This window comes from Monodon monoceros, unplaced genomic scaffold (assembly GCF_005190385.1).
Source record: "Monodon monoceros isolate NGI ecotype Baffin Bay Population unplaced genomic scaffold, NGI_Narwhal_1 Super_Scaffold_4, whole genome shotgun sequence".
Lineage (NCBI taxonomy): Eukaryota > Metazoa > Chordata > Mammalia > Artiodactyla > Monodontidae > Monodon > Monodon monoceros.
The window spans coordinates 12,668,938-12,686,619 of NW_021703781.1; the positions used below are offsets into that span (position 1 = coordinate 12,668,938).

Consider the following 17,682-nt stretch of genomic DNA (forward strand, 5'->3'; position numbering starts at 1 on the left):
CACCTTCCTTAGGAAACCTTCCACCTGGGGCTGGCAGAGACCTGGCGCTCGGCTGTCTCTGGTGACTGATCATTAAGCCCATGGCCTCGAAAGCTGCGGCATGTTGCCAAGCCTGCAGAGGAACACGTTGAGGGACATCTGTGTGGCCCATCATGAGAGCTGTCTCTGACAGATGGCAGTGCACCAGCCATGGCTCCCCCAGCAGGAAGAGCATCAGTAACCATGGGAACCACCAGGGACCAAGGTCCAGGCCCCTCCACCAAACGGGAAGGCAGGGGGCAGGGAGGAGCCCCGATATAGGCAGATAAGAGTGGCTTCGGGCTGGACCTGATTTAGAAAAATAAAGGAATGTGGTCTTTCACTGTGCTCTAGTGCCTATAGCCAAGTTATGAATCTTGATAATATTTATGTATAAGGGACGTATAAAGTTCTCATCCACTTTTAGACTTTGACATCCTAATTCAAGGGATTCCCAACTCTATTCACTGCTTGGCTGAAAAAGAAGAGGAAAAGGGAGGCATATGTATCCACTACATAGGGAGAAAGATTCATAACTGATATGAACATGAGTCTGGAAGACAGAGTTCAGTCTATGCCTACAAGAGCCACATCACAAAAGGCAATTAGCTGGACTTAAGGCAAGTTAGCCATGAAAGCACAGATGCCTTGGACCCCCCCTCTACCCATGTCTCACTAAAATTAACCTTATTCTGTACAGATAGCAGACTTCAAAACAGTACCAGAAACTAAGAATAAGAAGTATCCATTCACCAGAAACTGAAAAGATCTCCACCCAGTTCACTTCCATGGAGCCAAATGAGAAGGTCACTCTTTTCCACGGGGAAAAGAGTTGGCCTGGAGGGAAGCAGGAGGCTCTTTGCCACAGATGCCTGTGATCTGGAGTGATGCGAGATGGACTCACTGGGACAGGGTGGAAAGAGGAGATTGTGGAGCCACTGGAGAGCCATTATGACACCGGCAGGCTGCCGTCATTGCCCCTTCCTGAGGCTGGGCCGGGCAGACAGCACCGAGCATGGAGGAGACTGGTTTTTGCTTCCTTCAGCTGGCTCCACCAGGCTGTTTCAGCTTTGACACTGCAAACAGAAGTGACTGAGCTTGTGATGCTGACGTCAGAGGGAGTGCGCTGAGGGTGTACAAGGCTGGACGTCGGTATTTCCTCTGTGGTGACACTCCTCACGTTAGTCCTTATCTCACCCTCCTAAGTCCTCTCAACCCGAACCAAACTGAGTAGCTTTGCTTGTCCGCTGGGGACTGGGTGGGTTCCTGGATCTCTACAGAGCCCTGCCTTGGTCCCTGAAAGCCTAAGGTTATTCCAAGCATTTGGAATGTAAATATACTTCAATCCTTGGCCAGCATAAATCCTTTTTTATATGGATGGACTAAACAGTGACCATTCAACATATGGTCTATCAAAAACCCGGACACAAAAAAATACATGCACCCCAGTGTTCATTGCGGCACTATTTACAATAGCCAGGACATGGAAGCAACCTAAATGTCCATCAACAGAGGAATGGATAAAGAAGATGTGGCACATATACACAATGGAATACTACTCAGCCATAAAAAAGAATGAAATAATGACATTTCCAGCGACATGGATGGACCTAGAGATTCTCATATTGAATGAAGTAAGTCAGACAGAGAAAGACAAATATCATATGATATCGCTTATATATGGAATCTAAAAAAATGGTACAAATGAACCTATTTACAAAACAGAAATAGAGTCACAGATGTAGAAAACAAACTTATGATTACCAAAGGGGAAAGTGCGGGGGAAGGATAAACTGGGAGATTGGGATTGACATGTACACGCTACTATATACCAAATAGAGAACTAATAAGAATCTACCGTATAGTACAGGGAACTCTACTCAGTACTCTGTAAGGACCTATATGGGAAAGGAATCTAAAAAAGAGTGGAGGGACTTCCCTGGTGGTACAGTGGTTAAGAATCTGCCTGCCAATGCAGGGGACACGGGTTCGATCCCTGGTCTGGGAAGATCCCACGTGCCGTGGAGCAACTAAGCCCGTGTGCCACAACTTCTTGAGCCTGTGCTCTAGAGCCCGTGAGCCACAGCTACTGAGCCCACATGCTGCAACTACTGAAGCCCGTGTGCCTAGAGCCTGTGCTCTGCAACAAGAGAAGCCACTGCAATGAGAAGCCCGCGCACCACAAATAGAGAAAGCCCGCGTGCAGCAACGAAGACCCAACGTAGCCAAAGAGTGGATATATGTATGTGGATAACTGATTCACTTTTCTATACAGCAGGAACTAACACAACATTGTAAATCAACTATACTCCAATTAAAATTAATAAAAAAAGAAAAGTACAAGCAATTAGCTAAAGACATAGAGAAGATTCTTCTACTGAAGTAGATATGCTTTAAGAAACATAAGAAAAAAAATCCTATCCATGTACTTGATCACACAAAAGAAGATAATGCAGGTATACTAACAGCAGATGAGGCTATAAGTAGGCAATAGAACATGGTAAGTAAAGGCCATGTATAAATGGAATATGAGTCAGCCAAATTCAAAACCATACTGGCAACAGTCAATAGCAGCCTTGAAAATGCAGTAAAATGAATTCGTGAGGTAGAGGCCAAACAAGAGAAACTCTAAATATAGAAGGAAGGCCATCTGAAAATGATGTAACGGAAGATATCAGGTAAGAGGCTGTTGAAAAGCAATCCCATAGATAGTAGGGCTCTTGAAGAAATAAGGTTGCAAAATGTGATTTAATAGAACAAATTTTTCCCAGTACTAAAAGGAGGATGTAGTGGGGAGAAAAAGAAGGAGAAGATAAGAAGACTCCAAAGCTATACATTTTTCAGCAAAAAATAATTGTATAATAATCCTGTAAGTATCTTAGCAAAACATCTTCTAAAACTAATGGCGAAAAACATTTCTATCAAGAAAGGATAATACAGATGACCATATACTTCACCAATGCATTATTTTAATGCAGTAGAAACCACAGAGCTTTCAAAGGAAAGTGATATAATAACAAATTTGTGAATCAGGTCAAATTAATATTGGTGTGAAGGCAACATAAAGTTATTTTTGGATATTAAAGACTCAGGGGGTGGAACTTCCCTGGTGGTCCAGTGGTTAAGAATCTGCCTTCCAATGCAGGGGACGTGGGTTCGATCCCTGGTCGGGGAACTAAGATCCCACATGCCACATGCCGTGGGACAACTAAGCCCACGCGCCACAACTACTGAGCCCGCGCGCCTCAACTACAGAGAGAAAACCCACATGCCACAACTAGAGAGAAGACCACACGCTGCCATGAAAGATCCCGTGTACCGCAACTAAGACCCAAAGCAGACCAAAAAAAAAAAAAGTCATCTGCATTACTAAAAAAAAAAAAAAAAAAGACTTGGGGGCAAAACCTCAAATGTCTTTAAGGAATTAAACTGCTCAAAGATACTTGCCAAAACACCCAGAGATAATTAAAAATGAAAAAAATGGACATTTCAGTTTCAAAGAACTGTGGAAACCAGAACCAGTCGAGAATATAAGACCAGCCTACAGTTATTTAGCCTTTGGTTTCAAATTTATATAGAAAAATTATCTGTAAAAGATAATTAGAAGGTAAAAAAGGGCAATTCATAGTAGAAGCATAGCAGTAATAATGACCCTTCATAGATTAAAAGGCATGTAATAAAAAGGAGGACAAATTCTATAAGTAAAAAGAGAAGTTAATGCAAATAACTGACATGAGATGAATAATCAGAATCACCATCAGATGAAGAAAGCAAAAGTGAGATACAACACACGGAGGGCTTGAGTAGCATAAAAAGTGGCATTAAGTTAATAGATAACCCACATTTAAAAAAAAAATCCATAAGAGAGTGCTTTCTTTTCAAGTGTTCTTGCCACATTTATAAAAGTTGACTACATATGGACTGATCATAAAGACAAATATCCTTCAAAACATAAGTTATAGCAACCAAATTCTCTAGCCACAAAGAAATAAATGAAAAAGTTAAGAGGAAAGGTTTTATGACAGCAACCAAGAAACTCAACCACTTGGAAATTTGAAAAATACCCATCTAAGAACTTTATAAATGGACAATGTTTTAAAAGCAAATATATTTATCACATCTTTATTAAGAATAAGGAAAAATTGCAAACCACCTATCTATGATAAGTCGGGGGATAATTATTTAAGGTACTTGGTATGTGATCTTGGGCAAATTACTTAATCTTTCTAAGCCTCTATTTCCTTGTCTGTAAACTGGGGATAATGACTTCCCTCAATGGTGGTTGTGAAGATGAAATTAGATAATGCTTGTAAAATATTTTAATCACTATGCCAGCCATCAAGAGAACATTCAGTAAGTCTGATCTGTTAAGATTATCATTATTTAAAATTATGTTTACATTAAGTTTGCAGTAACTGAGAGAAGTGCTAATGTATCACTACGGAGGGGAAAGTGCAGGAGAGTCATCTGAAATATAGTTGACAAAAACTACATAAAATGAATATGTGTAACTCGAATAAAATCAAGCCTCCTTGTTCTCTCCCTCTAAGTACCACCTTACCACAGTGACACATCTAAAAGGGACAAAAATGTGACTTTTAGAAAGCCCTGAAAACAATACAGGTATTGAAGAATAGAGAGATGTGGTTCACATAATGTATCAGGCATCTTGCAGCGAAACTTCTAAAAAGTCTCTTTGGGATGTTTCCCTGAAGAGTTCTGCCTCCATGGCAACTGCTCAAACCTGTCTTTTTGCCTCTCGGGACCCTAGAGCTTTTCCCTTCAGGTGTTGCTTCATCCCCTCTCACAGGGCTGGCCATTGCTCTCTGCCTCTCTCACGTGCATTCCCCTCAGCCAACGAATGGATCTTCCTTGGGGACCCGCCCTTTGTTTGGAGGGGAAGAGATGGGTGGGTTTTGATAAGTGAATACTTAAAATTTAATAAATTGTGCGCTTGCCATCTAAAGGGCAACAATACCAGTCTCCTCCTCCTGCAACAATACATGCAAAATAAATTGGAAGGAAGTACACTAAACAGACGCCAGTGATTGTGGCTGGATCATGGGGCTGTAACTTGTTGCCAGTTTTCTGCTTTCCTGTAGTTTCCAAATTTTCTACAGTGAAAATATATTACCTCTTTTTGGTAAACTGCGATAAAATTCACATGCCATAAAACTCACCCTTTTAAAGTGTGCAATTCAGGGTTGTTTTTTTTTTTTTACTATAGTCACAAAGTTGTACACCTATTCCCACTATCTAATTCTAGAACATTTTCATCATCCCTAAAAGAAACCTTGTGCCCATTAGCAGACATTCTCGTTCCCTCCTCCCTCCAGCTCTGGAAACCATTAATTTACTTTCTGTGCCTATGGATTTTCCTACTCTGGACATTTCTTATAAATGGAACCATACAAGAGATGGCCTTTTGTGTCTGTCTTCTTCTACTTAGCATAATGTTTTCAAGTTCATCCATGTTGTAGCATGTATTAGTACCTCATTCCTTTTTATTGGGTGAATAATATTCTTAGATGTGTTACTTCTATAATGGGAAAACTATTTTTAAAAAAGTAATGAGTACATAAGCATAACCCTTGATTGTTAATTCTACTAAGAGTACACTGGTACACTCCAGTAATAATAAAAAATGATTTTTGATGATAGATTGTTTTTCAAAATCATGTATTTAAAAAGCATAGTGAGCCTATTAAACCTGTTTTTTTCTGACTCAACCTCTCAACTAAAAAGAACATAGGAACCTAGGGCTTCCCTGGTGGCGCAGTGGTTGAGAGTCCGCCTGCCGATGCAGGGGACACGGGTTCGTGCCCCGGTCTGGGAGGATCCCACATGCCGCGGAGCGGCTGGGCCCGTGAGCCATGGCCGCTGAGCCTGCGCGTCCGGAGCCTGTGCTCCGCAGCGGGAGAGGCCACAGCAGTGAGAGGCCCGCGTACCGCCAAAAAAAAAAGAACATAGGAACCTAAATGATATCTTGCTGAATATCAGACATAGCAACTGAGCCAAAAGAGACAGCTGTGGACAACCAGGATCCTTAATATACGATTCTATCTCAAAGAGATGAAAAATTCTTGGCTTTTAAATTCTGAGTGTTTAAAGGGAATACTTATGGTAACGAAAATGAGCAATTTTAAGAAATTGTTGGGAACTTAGCCCATGAACTATTCTGTGGCAATCAATTGTAGTTAAGATTTTTTTAAGTTGGATAATGTAGTATAATCAGCTTTATATTCATTAAGAAAAAAAGTTCCAAATTCGTTTGTATGCCTGTTGTGTATTTGTATACCTGAAAATCACAAACACATAAATATTGCACACTCAGTGCATGAATTTAATGTTATAATTTTTACTCGGAAAGGCAGATTCTACATATTCTCAGTTACAAGGGAGATAGTTTGATCAAAGCTGACTGCAGCTAGCTCATATTAAGGAAGGGTTCAGTCAAAAATCAAATTCGGTAAATGACTGACTTACCCAGGACATAAAATTTGAAGCAGTTCAGACATACTGAGGGTGCAGTGGGGTGGTGACCAGAAGTGGGGTTCTTGATCTAGGTATTGGTTACAGACGTATGTTCTGTTTGCAAAAATTCATCAAACTGTACACTTGTGATCTAGACACATTTCTCTATGCATGTTATACTTCAATATCCTTTTTTAAAGTCAAAAATATATATAAAGCAACAAAGGACACTATACATTGTTTTCAGAGGGCCTGTAGTCCTCATGTGGGTGAGCCTTAGCTAAGGGCTGGATCAGGAAGCTTCGTCAAGAATTGATAATTAAAATATTGGTCAAGTCTTTAAAGAGATGTCAAAGTGCTCGTTTGAGAAAGCTCATATCAAGTCTGCAGACTAGATGCCCTTAAAAATCCATCCTTGTATAGAGAAGTCTCTATAGTCCTCTGTCATAAATTGTTCATTCCAAGTATTCTCTAAAGATGTCACTTGGGTTAGCATCTGTAGCACCAAAAGACCACCTGCTGCGAAACCTTCAGATATGATGACAATCAAACAATTGCATTTAATCATTTATGAGACTATATAACATGTCGGTTAGGATTAGCTTATGCTCTCATTCAGGCAAATGAAGAAAACTATTCCCCCCCACCACCACCTGCCCCCCAGGATTTCTTAGCAACATTAGACCAGAAACACAAAAATGCTGGTAGACAAAAACCTTAAAAATCTCTTATTTTATTCGAGGTTATTGGCTGCCAGCAACGTGTGGATTCTAGCTAGTATTTTCAGATATACCCTCCAACTCTAGGTAGGAATTATTACATGAAAGATTGTACATTATTTAAAAGCAGGATGAGGCACTGTTAGTGGGAGTGGAAGATGGTATCATTATTTTGGAGTGCCACTGGCACTCAAAAGACTTTAAAATGTCCCTAACTTTCATCCAATTATAAGACTTTACTCCTAAAAAACTATTTAGGATTACAAAAAGATTCCATTAAAGGAGTGTTCATCATATTACTGTGGAAACAAAATATTGGAAACAATTTTAGAAATCCAACCACAGGGGAGGGGTTTTTAAAAAGTGTCCATATAATGGGAGAGTATATAGCAGTTAAAAATACGTTATAGGAGTACGTTTATTATTTCAGTTAGAGGTTCATGAGTAACACCATTCCTTAAAAATCACGTACCTAAAAAAATTATGTACCTAAATATACACAAAAATATTTGGGGTAGAGATACATTAAAATATTAATGCCAACTGGGATTATAACTGATTTAATTTTTCTTTTTTTCTTATCTACATACATATTCCATCTTTTCTATAATGAACATGTGTTATTTTATAACAAAGACATTTTACAAAAAAGTGAGGTTGGGGAGGTAGGAAAACCAGGGACTATGATATTTATGTGTGTGGGAATACATTCTTCTTTCATTAAGTGGAATTAGTGTCTATTCTTTACTTTTTCCCTGCATATCATGAAAGCTGTAAGTGACGTTGCCTTTCATATGGCAGGAAACAGCCTTGCTGCTGTTGGCACCTTTCTTTCCATTCTGAGCACCCATCCTACTCCATCAACAGCATCATCTTGGAGCTCCTGGTCATTCAGCTCCCTTGACTTCTATCAAAGGAACTAATATCTCAATAGGCCCAAAGACACAAATTACACAGCCACTCAGCCTAGAACAATGCAGCAAGGCTACACCGGCTGCACACTAGGTGTAGAACAAGCCCATGGGAACACCTCCTTCTGTACTCTTTCCAGATCAAATCATGAGACTTTGAGAGATGTCAGTTCTCATGTCAGAAGAGAGTCCCTGGTCTACTTCAAATAAATCAATTTTTTAAAAATTTAGAATTGGAAATATTCCAAAGGTTTGCCGTTGATTTTTGTTTGATACACACAAAGGGAAACAATTTCCCTTCCTTGAAGCCTCTTTCCAGGAGCCTTAACGATCGGCTGCCAAATTTAGCCTTGGCTCCATCTCCACCATGTCTAATATTCCTCCATGCTATTGATGTGAGGCCAAATCTCCTCTCTATTTAGAGTGCACAAGAGCAGATGTCTTGATGAAAGGGGGTGTTGGTGAACCTATATTGAAAAGAGCCAGGAGAACATGCTGTAATGAATGGAAGCACACAGCTTCACGGCCTAAGGTGTTAAAAGTACATTCACACGAAAGAAGCAATAGCTTTGGTCACATCATATGAGAAATAAAAGACAGGAGGGGAAATTATAGAGAAGGCAGTCAAGAAATCAGCTGCTCATTCGAATCACTGGGGGAATTTGTTTTGTTTCAAATACTGCTGCCTGCGCAAGAATGTCCTTGGTAGCACTATTTGTAACAGTCAACAACTGGAAACAAACCATCGACAGTATGATGGATATAGAAATAATAAATTGAGGCCTGTTCACACAATGGAATATTATACAGCACTAAAAATGGATGAACTGGGACTTCCCTGCTGGTGCAGTGGGTAAGACTCCACGTTCCCAATGCAGGGGCCCGGGTTCGATCCCTGGACGGGGAACTAGATCCCACATGCGTGCTGCAACTAAGAGCCCGCATGCCGCAACAAAGATCCCACGTGCCGCGACAAAGATCCCACCTGCTGCAACTAAGACCTGGTGCAGCCAAATAAATAAATAAAATAAAAATTTTAAAAAAGATAAAATTGAAGAGCTTCTTTAAAAAACAATGGATGAACTACGGCTGCATATATTATAATGAATCTTCCAAACATAATATTGAGGGGAAGAGGCCAGACACAAAAGAGATTGCATTTATATAAAAGTTCACAACCAGGCAAAACTAATCCCTGGTACTAGAAGTCAAGGCAGTGGTTGGCTCGACTGGGTAGTGATTGAATAGGGGCTTAAGAATGGATTCTGGGTGCTGGTGATGTTCTGTTTCTATATTTAGGTGTTGGTTAGATTAGGTGAAGGTGTGTGGTCAGTTTGTGATAATTCTTTAAGTTATATACTTATGATTTGTGTATTTTTCTTGAAATAAGATACAGTTCAATAAAAATGTTTTAAAAATTCAGATTCCTGGGCCCTGACATGAATTTACTAAAGCTGTAGGTTGTAAATGCCTCGGGGTATTCCAGTGTATAGCAAAGGCTGAGAATCACCAGGACCAGATGAGCCATATCCAGTGGTGCGCTGGAGCCAGCCTCTACAAGCCCACGAACCAACTGTTAAATTTTCAGGACTTTTGCAAGACTGTTAAAATAGGGTCAGTATTGAAAATTAAAGCAGATAAAGTTTCAATTCAATAAAGTATACTAAAAACAAAGGTACTACTCAGAACTCACCACTTTGTATTTATTTTACTGTTATCTATATTTTGAGGTTATTTGTGCACATTTTATCTGTATGGTGGAAATGCTATATAATGGTGTGCTACTGTACCATCTCTTTCCAATTCCAGCTCAGTCACAATGATGGCTTCAAATTGGCCATGATGGGAGTATTTATACCAGTGAAATTGGCAACCGCTTCACATCAGGGCTTGCTTTATTGTTCTGTTGACTGTCTTGACTTAAGAAAGTGATTTTAAAATGTTAATAATGCAGATTAAACTTAAAAGTGTGTAATATGTTTAGCTGTTACATTATGAATAGTACATTTAAGGAAATATCTTATTGTATTTAAAAGCTATTATCTGGTTCAGCAAAGAAGTCATTCATATCTCTTTTTTTTTTTTTTTTGCGGTACACGGGCCTCTCACCGTTGTGGCCTCTCCCGTTGCGGAGCACAGGCTCCGGACGCACAGGCCCAGCAGCCATGGCTCACGGGCCCAGCCACTCCGTGGCATGTGGGATCTTCCCGGACCAGGGCACGAACCCGTGTCCCCTGCATCGGCAGGCGGACTCTCAACCACTGCGCCACCAGGGAAGCCCCCATATCTTTGATGAATGCGTACAGTTCTGACATATGTCTTCGTTATTTCACTTTTATCTTACTCATTAACATAAGGGAAAATATCAGACAACGTTTATATGGGAATTACACACATCAGTTGTACCGTAGGTGAGTTCTCAAAAAGCAACGAGTGTTTTGTGAGACCCAATTAGCTAGATGGAGTTCACAACAGAGTATTCTTTATTTTATTATTATTTATAAATTGTATGCTACACACATCCTTTGTCAGTAAAATTTTTAATCAACTTATGTATGCACATAAATGCATTCCTTTTTTCCCCAGAGTGCTGGTTGATTTACCAGCATATCCCTTTCAAGTTTAAGACTCCATGACTCTCTATTATAATTTAAGAAAGAAACAAACAAAATAAGATGGGAGCCTTACAGCCTCCAAGGCATGAGTTTCAGCATCAGATAGAGTAATGACTATACTTTAGAGAGTACAGTATATTTCACTACTCAAAATGTGGTCCTCGGACCAGTAGCGCTGCCATCAGCGAGGAGCCCCTTGCTACACCTAAGCCTGAAGAAAAGGACATACATCTTGCCATTTGTCACATCTGTCAAATACTGAAAAGGGAAACTGAGCCACTAGGAAAATAAAGGTCATTCTAGGCCACTTGGATTATTAATGTCAAAAACGGGGGGAAAGTACAAGTAAGAAAATAATCGTTATCAGTAGCTTTCCTGCATGTATATGATGAATAGGACACATTGCCAAAGGCTTGGTTCCTAAAACCCAAAGCAGGGCAGCAAGGGCCACATGACAAAGTGTGGCAGCTGGAGAGAGGAGTGTGATGAAACACTTCCCAGAGATGTAATTTAGGCCAGGGTAGCTATCAAGTGCTGAGGGTGAAAGGGGGAAATTGTAGTGCTTATGTTTTTCCCAATCAATAAAGCAGTCGGCAACCCAGGACAAAGAGAAAAGACAGGGCCAATGCACAGGAAAGATTCAATACTAGAGTTAATTGAAATGATGGGAGGAAGCTCTCACATGTTTTGAAATTGAAAGCAAAAATGTTCTACTGGCAACACTATTCTCTGGAAATATTTCTTAGTTATTTGGCTGAAAACATAGTGGATGCTTTGAGATGCAAAGGTCTATGTGGAAAACACGTTAGATACTTAAACAGTGTCTGGAAGGAAATGAGAGCCACAAATCTCCAAGAGGAGCTTGGTATTAGTCTGAGGTAGAAACCGAAGCAATAAAATAATTCAAGTAAACCCTGGCAACCCTAGATCATGAAGAAGACAAATGTAATTGTACCCAGGCGTGCCCACGCCACGGGTACTCAGAGACGCCACTGGTACTGAGACACGATTGGGCCCATTTTCACCCAAGAAAAAAGGTCACTAATCATCCCTTGCAATATCAGACTTCAGATGACTGAAGAACATTTAGCAGCAACATGACATGAATGCCCTTATGTATTATAACATTTTCCCTTAAGATACTTTAGCAAGCCTAGGAAGAGAACTCACCCTTATTGAGCACCTACTATCTGTTTTACATGTGTGATTTCATAGCATCCTCATAACCCTCTGACAGAGGTGATACTGTTAGCATTTTACAGACGAGCAAAATAAGGTTCAAAGAAGTATGTCACCCACATCACATAGTTAATAAAAAGCCAGAACTCCAGAGACAAAATTAAAAAGCTCCATACTTGATGAAAACAGGTATCTCAACAAAAACAGCTTGGAAGGGATCAAGAGTATGGAGCTGCTATGGTTCGAATACGAGGCAAGACTGGTCTATATTGGTGTCAGTGAAGATAAGCGAGGCTTCTCCTAGAACCCACCTTATCTTTACATTGCTGGAATCCTCTTATCACCCACTTCTGGATGTATATTAGGTTTCAGATGTATTTCAAACTTGATAGCTGTAATCTGGGCTAAGTTGGAGGCTTCTGAAGACTTGGCACGTTTCAGGCAGTGTTATGTAATAGAATTGAGCCCTGGGCTGGGCCTTGGAAACCTGGGTTCAGTTCCAGCTGTGCCACTTATGAACTGTAAGAGTGGTGAGTTACATTGCTTCTCTGGGTGGCAGATTTTTTTCACCTACATGAGGTTGGATTAAGTATCCTTAAGAACCTTTCTGGGTCCATGATTCAACCCTCCATGACTCAACTGCTTACAATTGTGACTTCCATCAAAATGTATTAGAAATGACCCGAAGAGTTAACAAGTCTGTCCAGACAAGACTGCTGTGTGGTTCAAGTTACCAAATATAAAACAAAACAAAAAAACAAAAAAAAACCCCAAAATTCAAAAAACCCTACAAGAATAATTACTTAACTCCTGTACTCTACCATCTGCAAGAATAACCTGGAATTTAATGTTTTTAAAGTGGTTTTTTCCCCCCAGGATATATTTAAAACAAATATATATTCAAGTTCTTAGACAGATCTGGGTACAAATCCAAGCTCTACCTCTAATTAGTTCTCTGACTTAACATATCTGAGTTTCCCTTAGGCTTCTGTAAAATTGGAATTAATAATGAATATTAGCTGTAATGCAGTAAAGTGTCTGGCATCTAGTAGGAGCATAATAAGTACTGGTTATTGTTATTCCAGTGGTCATTAGGGGTCTGGACTACCACTGGGTAACAATTCAAAGGAAACTTCTCCACAGAGGGATGGAGCCTGAGACTGTACCTCATTAGCACTGGGAACTTGCCATTCATCTGTGTCTATGCAATAACAAACTCAGGTGCAGAGTGGAGAAATGTAATCATGCTTCTTCTGTACCTACTGGCATCTATCTCTTTCTTTCTTTGTAAAACCTTCTAATTCACCCTCAGTGGATAAAACCTTATAAGAGAAATGCTGATGTATTTGACAGGACAGCTGGAGGGAGTGTCTGAAGACAGGAGTGTCCTGGGACATCTGGAAAGAGTGCCTGTCAGACCCACATTTCATTTTAGTGGTTTTTTTTTTTTTTTTTTTTGCCTATTTCCCAGTTTCTGCCCAATGCGCACAAAGAACAAAAGATTCTAGGAGGAGGCGACTTTACTTTGCTTATAAGCCCCACCAAAAAAACCAAACCATTTTGATGCTGACATGTCAATAACCAATCCACACACATCCCATCCTTTTGAGTGACTGCTTCTTGCCCTCCCTGCCAAAGTTCTCCCTTTCCCCATCCCTTCCCCCAGCACTCAAACACTCTCCCACCCCCTCCCCCTTTCTACATACGCCACACTTTTTGTGACTTATTTTTCCTTCCCCGTCCAAATTTTGCTTTGGTGTTGCCAGGTTGGTGGGAAGCCTGGGTGAACAAAAGATGAACACAAGAACCAGATTCCAATCGCCTGTACTCTTTGAACCCCATTCTTCACATAATGAGGTTGAACTGCCTGTTTTCTAAAAGGAAGACCAATAGAAAGGTTAAAGAAAAAATTCCTGTTTTCTACAGGTAAATTTCCTGAGCAAAAAAACATAGTAAAGTGTCAAATATTTCCAGGCGTATTTTAAGATAAGTCAAGCATATTAACCAAAGCCTCTGAAGTTCACAAAAGCAAACAAATGATTGCTAATTAAATTACTACTAGAGATACCATGCTCATTCTGAAGCTTCTTTTGGTGCTAACATCATATGATTCAGAGTATAAGTTTACTCTTTAAGTAATTATAGGTTTATAGCTGTTATACGGATAATTTACGACATACCATGGTCATAGCTAAGCAAATATCGGTTGATAACGAGGCCTTAACCTGTAATGGGATCTTCCCAGTCTAACAGCGCTCTTATGATCTATTTTGTAATGATACACTATATAACAACTTTTACAGGACAAAGGTGTAATAGGACAGCTTATAACAACCCCTTAAATGCTTAAAAGTATCTCTTAACTAATTAAGCTTTTAGGGTTATTAGCTTGAGTTGGGGTTTTTCAGTACATTAAAAAAGATGATATAGTAAAGCTTTCTCTAGTAATCTATTCCCTATTTTATTTTTGATTATCCCTTTATATAATACCCTCTGAGAAGGATTAACAACTGTTACAAATTATTCTACAAAAAGTAGGAGGGGAGTATGAAAGGGGGGAAGGAGACGGTTGTCAACCCCGGCAAAAACTGAAAATGTCCTGCTTAATCTTTAAATACTGGCCATTTTCAGAACTTTAGCTGGTATTTAACTATTAGGTATCCAAATCTATCTACGTGGCACATATCAGACAAACTGAGGTTTCAGAAGGAATCCAGTATGCCAAATGGTAATGCTTTCTCATTGATGCTGTGTCAGACAGCTCACAATTTTGTTTCGATGCTTTTGAAGCAATAACACCTTGAGTTTGAGATACTGTAATTTAGCAGTTCTAAATGAATGCATGTCTCCCTCTTGGTTTGAAGTTCTACATTCTGTCTTTATTCAATCTCTCACCCTTTTATTATCTATCCTGACAAAAATGTGCTTGGAAATTTTTTTCCATGCATACATAGAACTGCAAAGTAGTCCCACAGGGTGGAAAATGCTGAACTTCTCATAAATGTACCATTGACCCTCAGTTCAAACTTCTGGCATGTATGATCTTGATTTATTTTCTCACTTTTCCTACATGAATGTTTAATATCTTGTCTTTTAAATCTGTTTGTGAGATCCTTAAAACCAGAGACCCCATGGTAAAAACTTTCTTAAATTTTTGACAGGGCCATGCCAGAAAGTACATATGAATACTTAATATTTTGCTGTTTTACAATACTTAAGAGAATGGAATTTATTCTTTTGTTAACAGCTGTGCCACTGAATGTTACTACATAAGCTGTAATTACCAAGTTATCTCAGGCAAGTCGCTTAACCTTTCGTGGTCCCAGTTTCTCTACTGGAGATAAGATTTTTCCAATTAAAGAATTTAGGTTTTGGAGTAAGACAGCACTTGAAAAGAACTATTATTTCTTCCATTTACTAGAGAAGCAGGAATTGAACCTATTACCTAACCTCTCTGAACTTTCAATTCCTCACCTGTCCTTTGGCGACCAAGGGAGTAGTTACACCTAACAGGGATTTTTTTTGATGCAGACTGAGAACGTAGTATAAAGAATGCGGCACGTTACCTGGACTTTGGTTCATGCTCAAAAATGTCAAGTATTATTGTATCAATTTTCTTTCAGCTTTAGAGCGCTAAGATTAGCATAGATGTAAAATCTTAATTATCAAGCACCCAAATCCCCAGTATCTTCAGCTATTTTGGCACCACTTGGATCCCCAAAGTGAAAATGAAAAGCCTTTAAAGAACATACTGATTCAAGGCCCATTTTAGTACCACTTTGCTCAGGGTAAATAGACTAATTTTAATAATCACTGAAATTGTGATATTCATAATTGAGTCAATAAAAACATGACAAAGACGAACCGTTTTAAGACAAATGACTAAGAAACTTGTTCTGAAATGCATGCTCAGAATTAGACACAGGATGTCAGCAATTTACGGTCATGGGTTTGCACAGAGAACACTGACCTGGCTCGCTGGAAGTGAAGAACAGAACACCCTGCTCACAGCTGGACTTACCTACACAAAAGAGAGAAATACTTTATAAATCCTACTGCTTGCTAGGAGCACATGGGGAGCCACTGACATTTAAAACATACATTGTTTTCCTTTTTTTCCCCCCAAAAGGGCAGAATCTGCTTTACTTCTGCCAAGTGTCAGTGTTAAAATGGCATTTCTTGGGGTCATATACATCCTGAAATGGCTAGGTTAACTTTTTGCAGCATTTCTGGAAGTCTGTTTCTGAGCCTCTGGGGATGATACAGAATAAAGCATGTAACCACAAACTCAGGAATAGGAACAAGGAAAACCTTACAGGCATTTAACAATATGGAAGTCAACGAAGTGGACACGCTATTCTTCCAAAATAGCATTTTTTGGACATTATCGTAAGTAAAAGTCCAAATGATTCTGGTTTTTACTATTTGATTACATTTGTATAGTTAATAAGTTATGCTGTTGTGCCAGTGACATCAAACTACCTATGTTTCTATTTTCACCTCTGTGATCACACACAGCCCCTATGCACTTAAATTTACGCTCCTCTCAAAACAACGATCAACGGGGCAAGCTTAGAGTACTATGATTTCATTGCTTCCGACTGAGTTTTCAGAGTCTTCCACGCTGGGATGAACAAGTTAAATCCCCTTCCCACGAATACGTCCAAATACAATCCAGGTATCTCAGAGGAAACCCAGTTGAATAATAATTTGCCGCCCACTTCACCTGCGGAGCGGTGTGTAGACATTATTTACATTGAAAAGAGCTTGTGTTTCTTTTCTAGCAATCAGTGACCCTCTTGGGCATCTACAGAGTTACCGGAAATGAAATATAACTCCACATTTCTGAAGAGTGTTTTTAAACAAACTTATCTGTATGTTTAGAAAAGCCTAGCGTTTGCTGCGCACACAGCCGATTGGCTATTTATATCTGCTGATAGAGCACAGTTATACAGAGATGAAAACTACTGATAACATACTTCTGCAGCTTAGAGAGGATCCACAATACGGTGTAGAATATGCAGCACTGCCCCGGGTGGTGGTGGGGAGCCCCAAACTAGTGAAACCTCAAGCTGAGCGTCTGGCTGGGGTTCAACAGAGCTGCGTGAACAGCAAGGGTTGGGGGAAGTTCAAAGTCAAGGCGACTCCTCTGGTCTTAACTTCCTAGGTCTTCCTAGGTCTGGGTGCCTTTGTGTATATACCGATCTTCGTACCTTTCCCCGCCCCCAACCCCAGCAAACGTGTGCAGTCAGCTCGAAAGGCACCGCTCGTGTGCTGACGTGCAAAACCAAGTCAGAACCCTGCGCCTGGCGCTCCCCTCTAAGTTTCTGGCTCCTCCAAGTCTAAATATTGACACTGCTCCTCGGTTGAGATGTTTGATACTGCTGAGGGTAGAAACGGCAGAGCGACAGTAAGATCGGGTGGTCCATTTTTACATAGCTGGGCCTTCCACTTCGCCTTCTGTAGTAGGGGTTGGATTCCCTGTCTGCATATCCCCACCCCCCCTTTTTCTCCCCGAAAGCTGAGCGCGCAGAGACAAGGTAAGGTGTTTTGCCAGCCCCTCATGGCAGCTCCTACTGTTGTCACAGCAACTCACAACAGACTCCATGGACACCGGCTGGTGGTGGGGAGCGCCGAACTCTGGGCTGACCGGTCAGGGGGGTGCAAGAGCCCAAGGGGCTCGGGTATCCCCCTCTGCAGTCCCACCACCGTCCTTCCAAGGAAAAGAGCCCTATGGTCTGCGCGGCACCCCGCCCCGCCCGCCTG

The 17,682-nt window shown here is 40.4% G+C and overlaps 1 protein-coding gene across 4 annotated transcripts in view; it reads right to left on the reverse strand.

The window, feature by feature from the left end:
- The window catches only part of RHOBTB1 (Rho related BTB domain containing 1), a 112,231-nt gene that overhangs the window by 51,181 nt on the left and 43,368 nt on the right, over nt 1-17,682 (reverse strand). For 3 of the 4 annotated variants that reach the window (XM_029245251.1, XM_029245250.1, XM_029245253.1), the window contains exon 2: nt 15,887-15,937. The exons of the other annotated variant lie outside the window; for it this stretch is intronic. The gene's annotated coding sequence lies outside the window, so the exon portion shown is untranslated. The remainder of the gene's footprint in view (nt 1-15,886; nt 15,938-17,682) is intronic. 4 annotated transcript variants of the gene reach the window in all.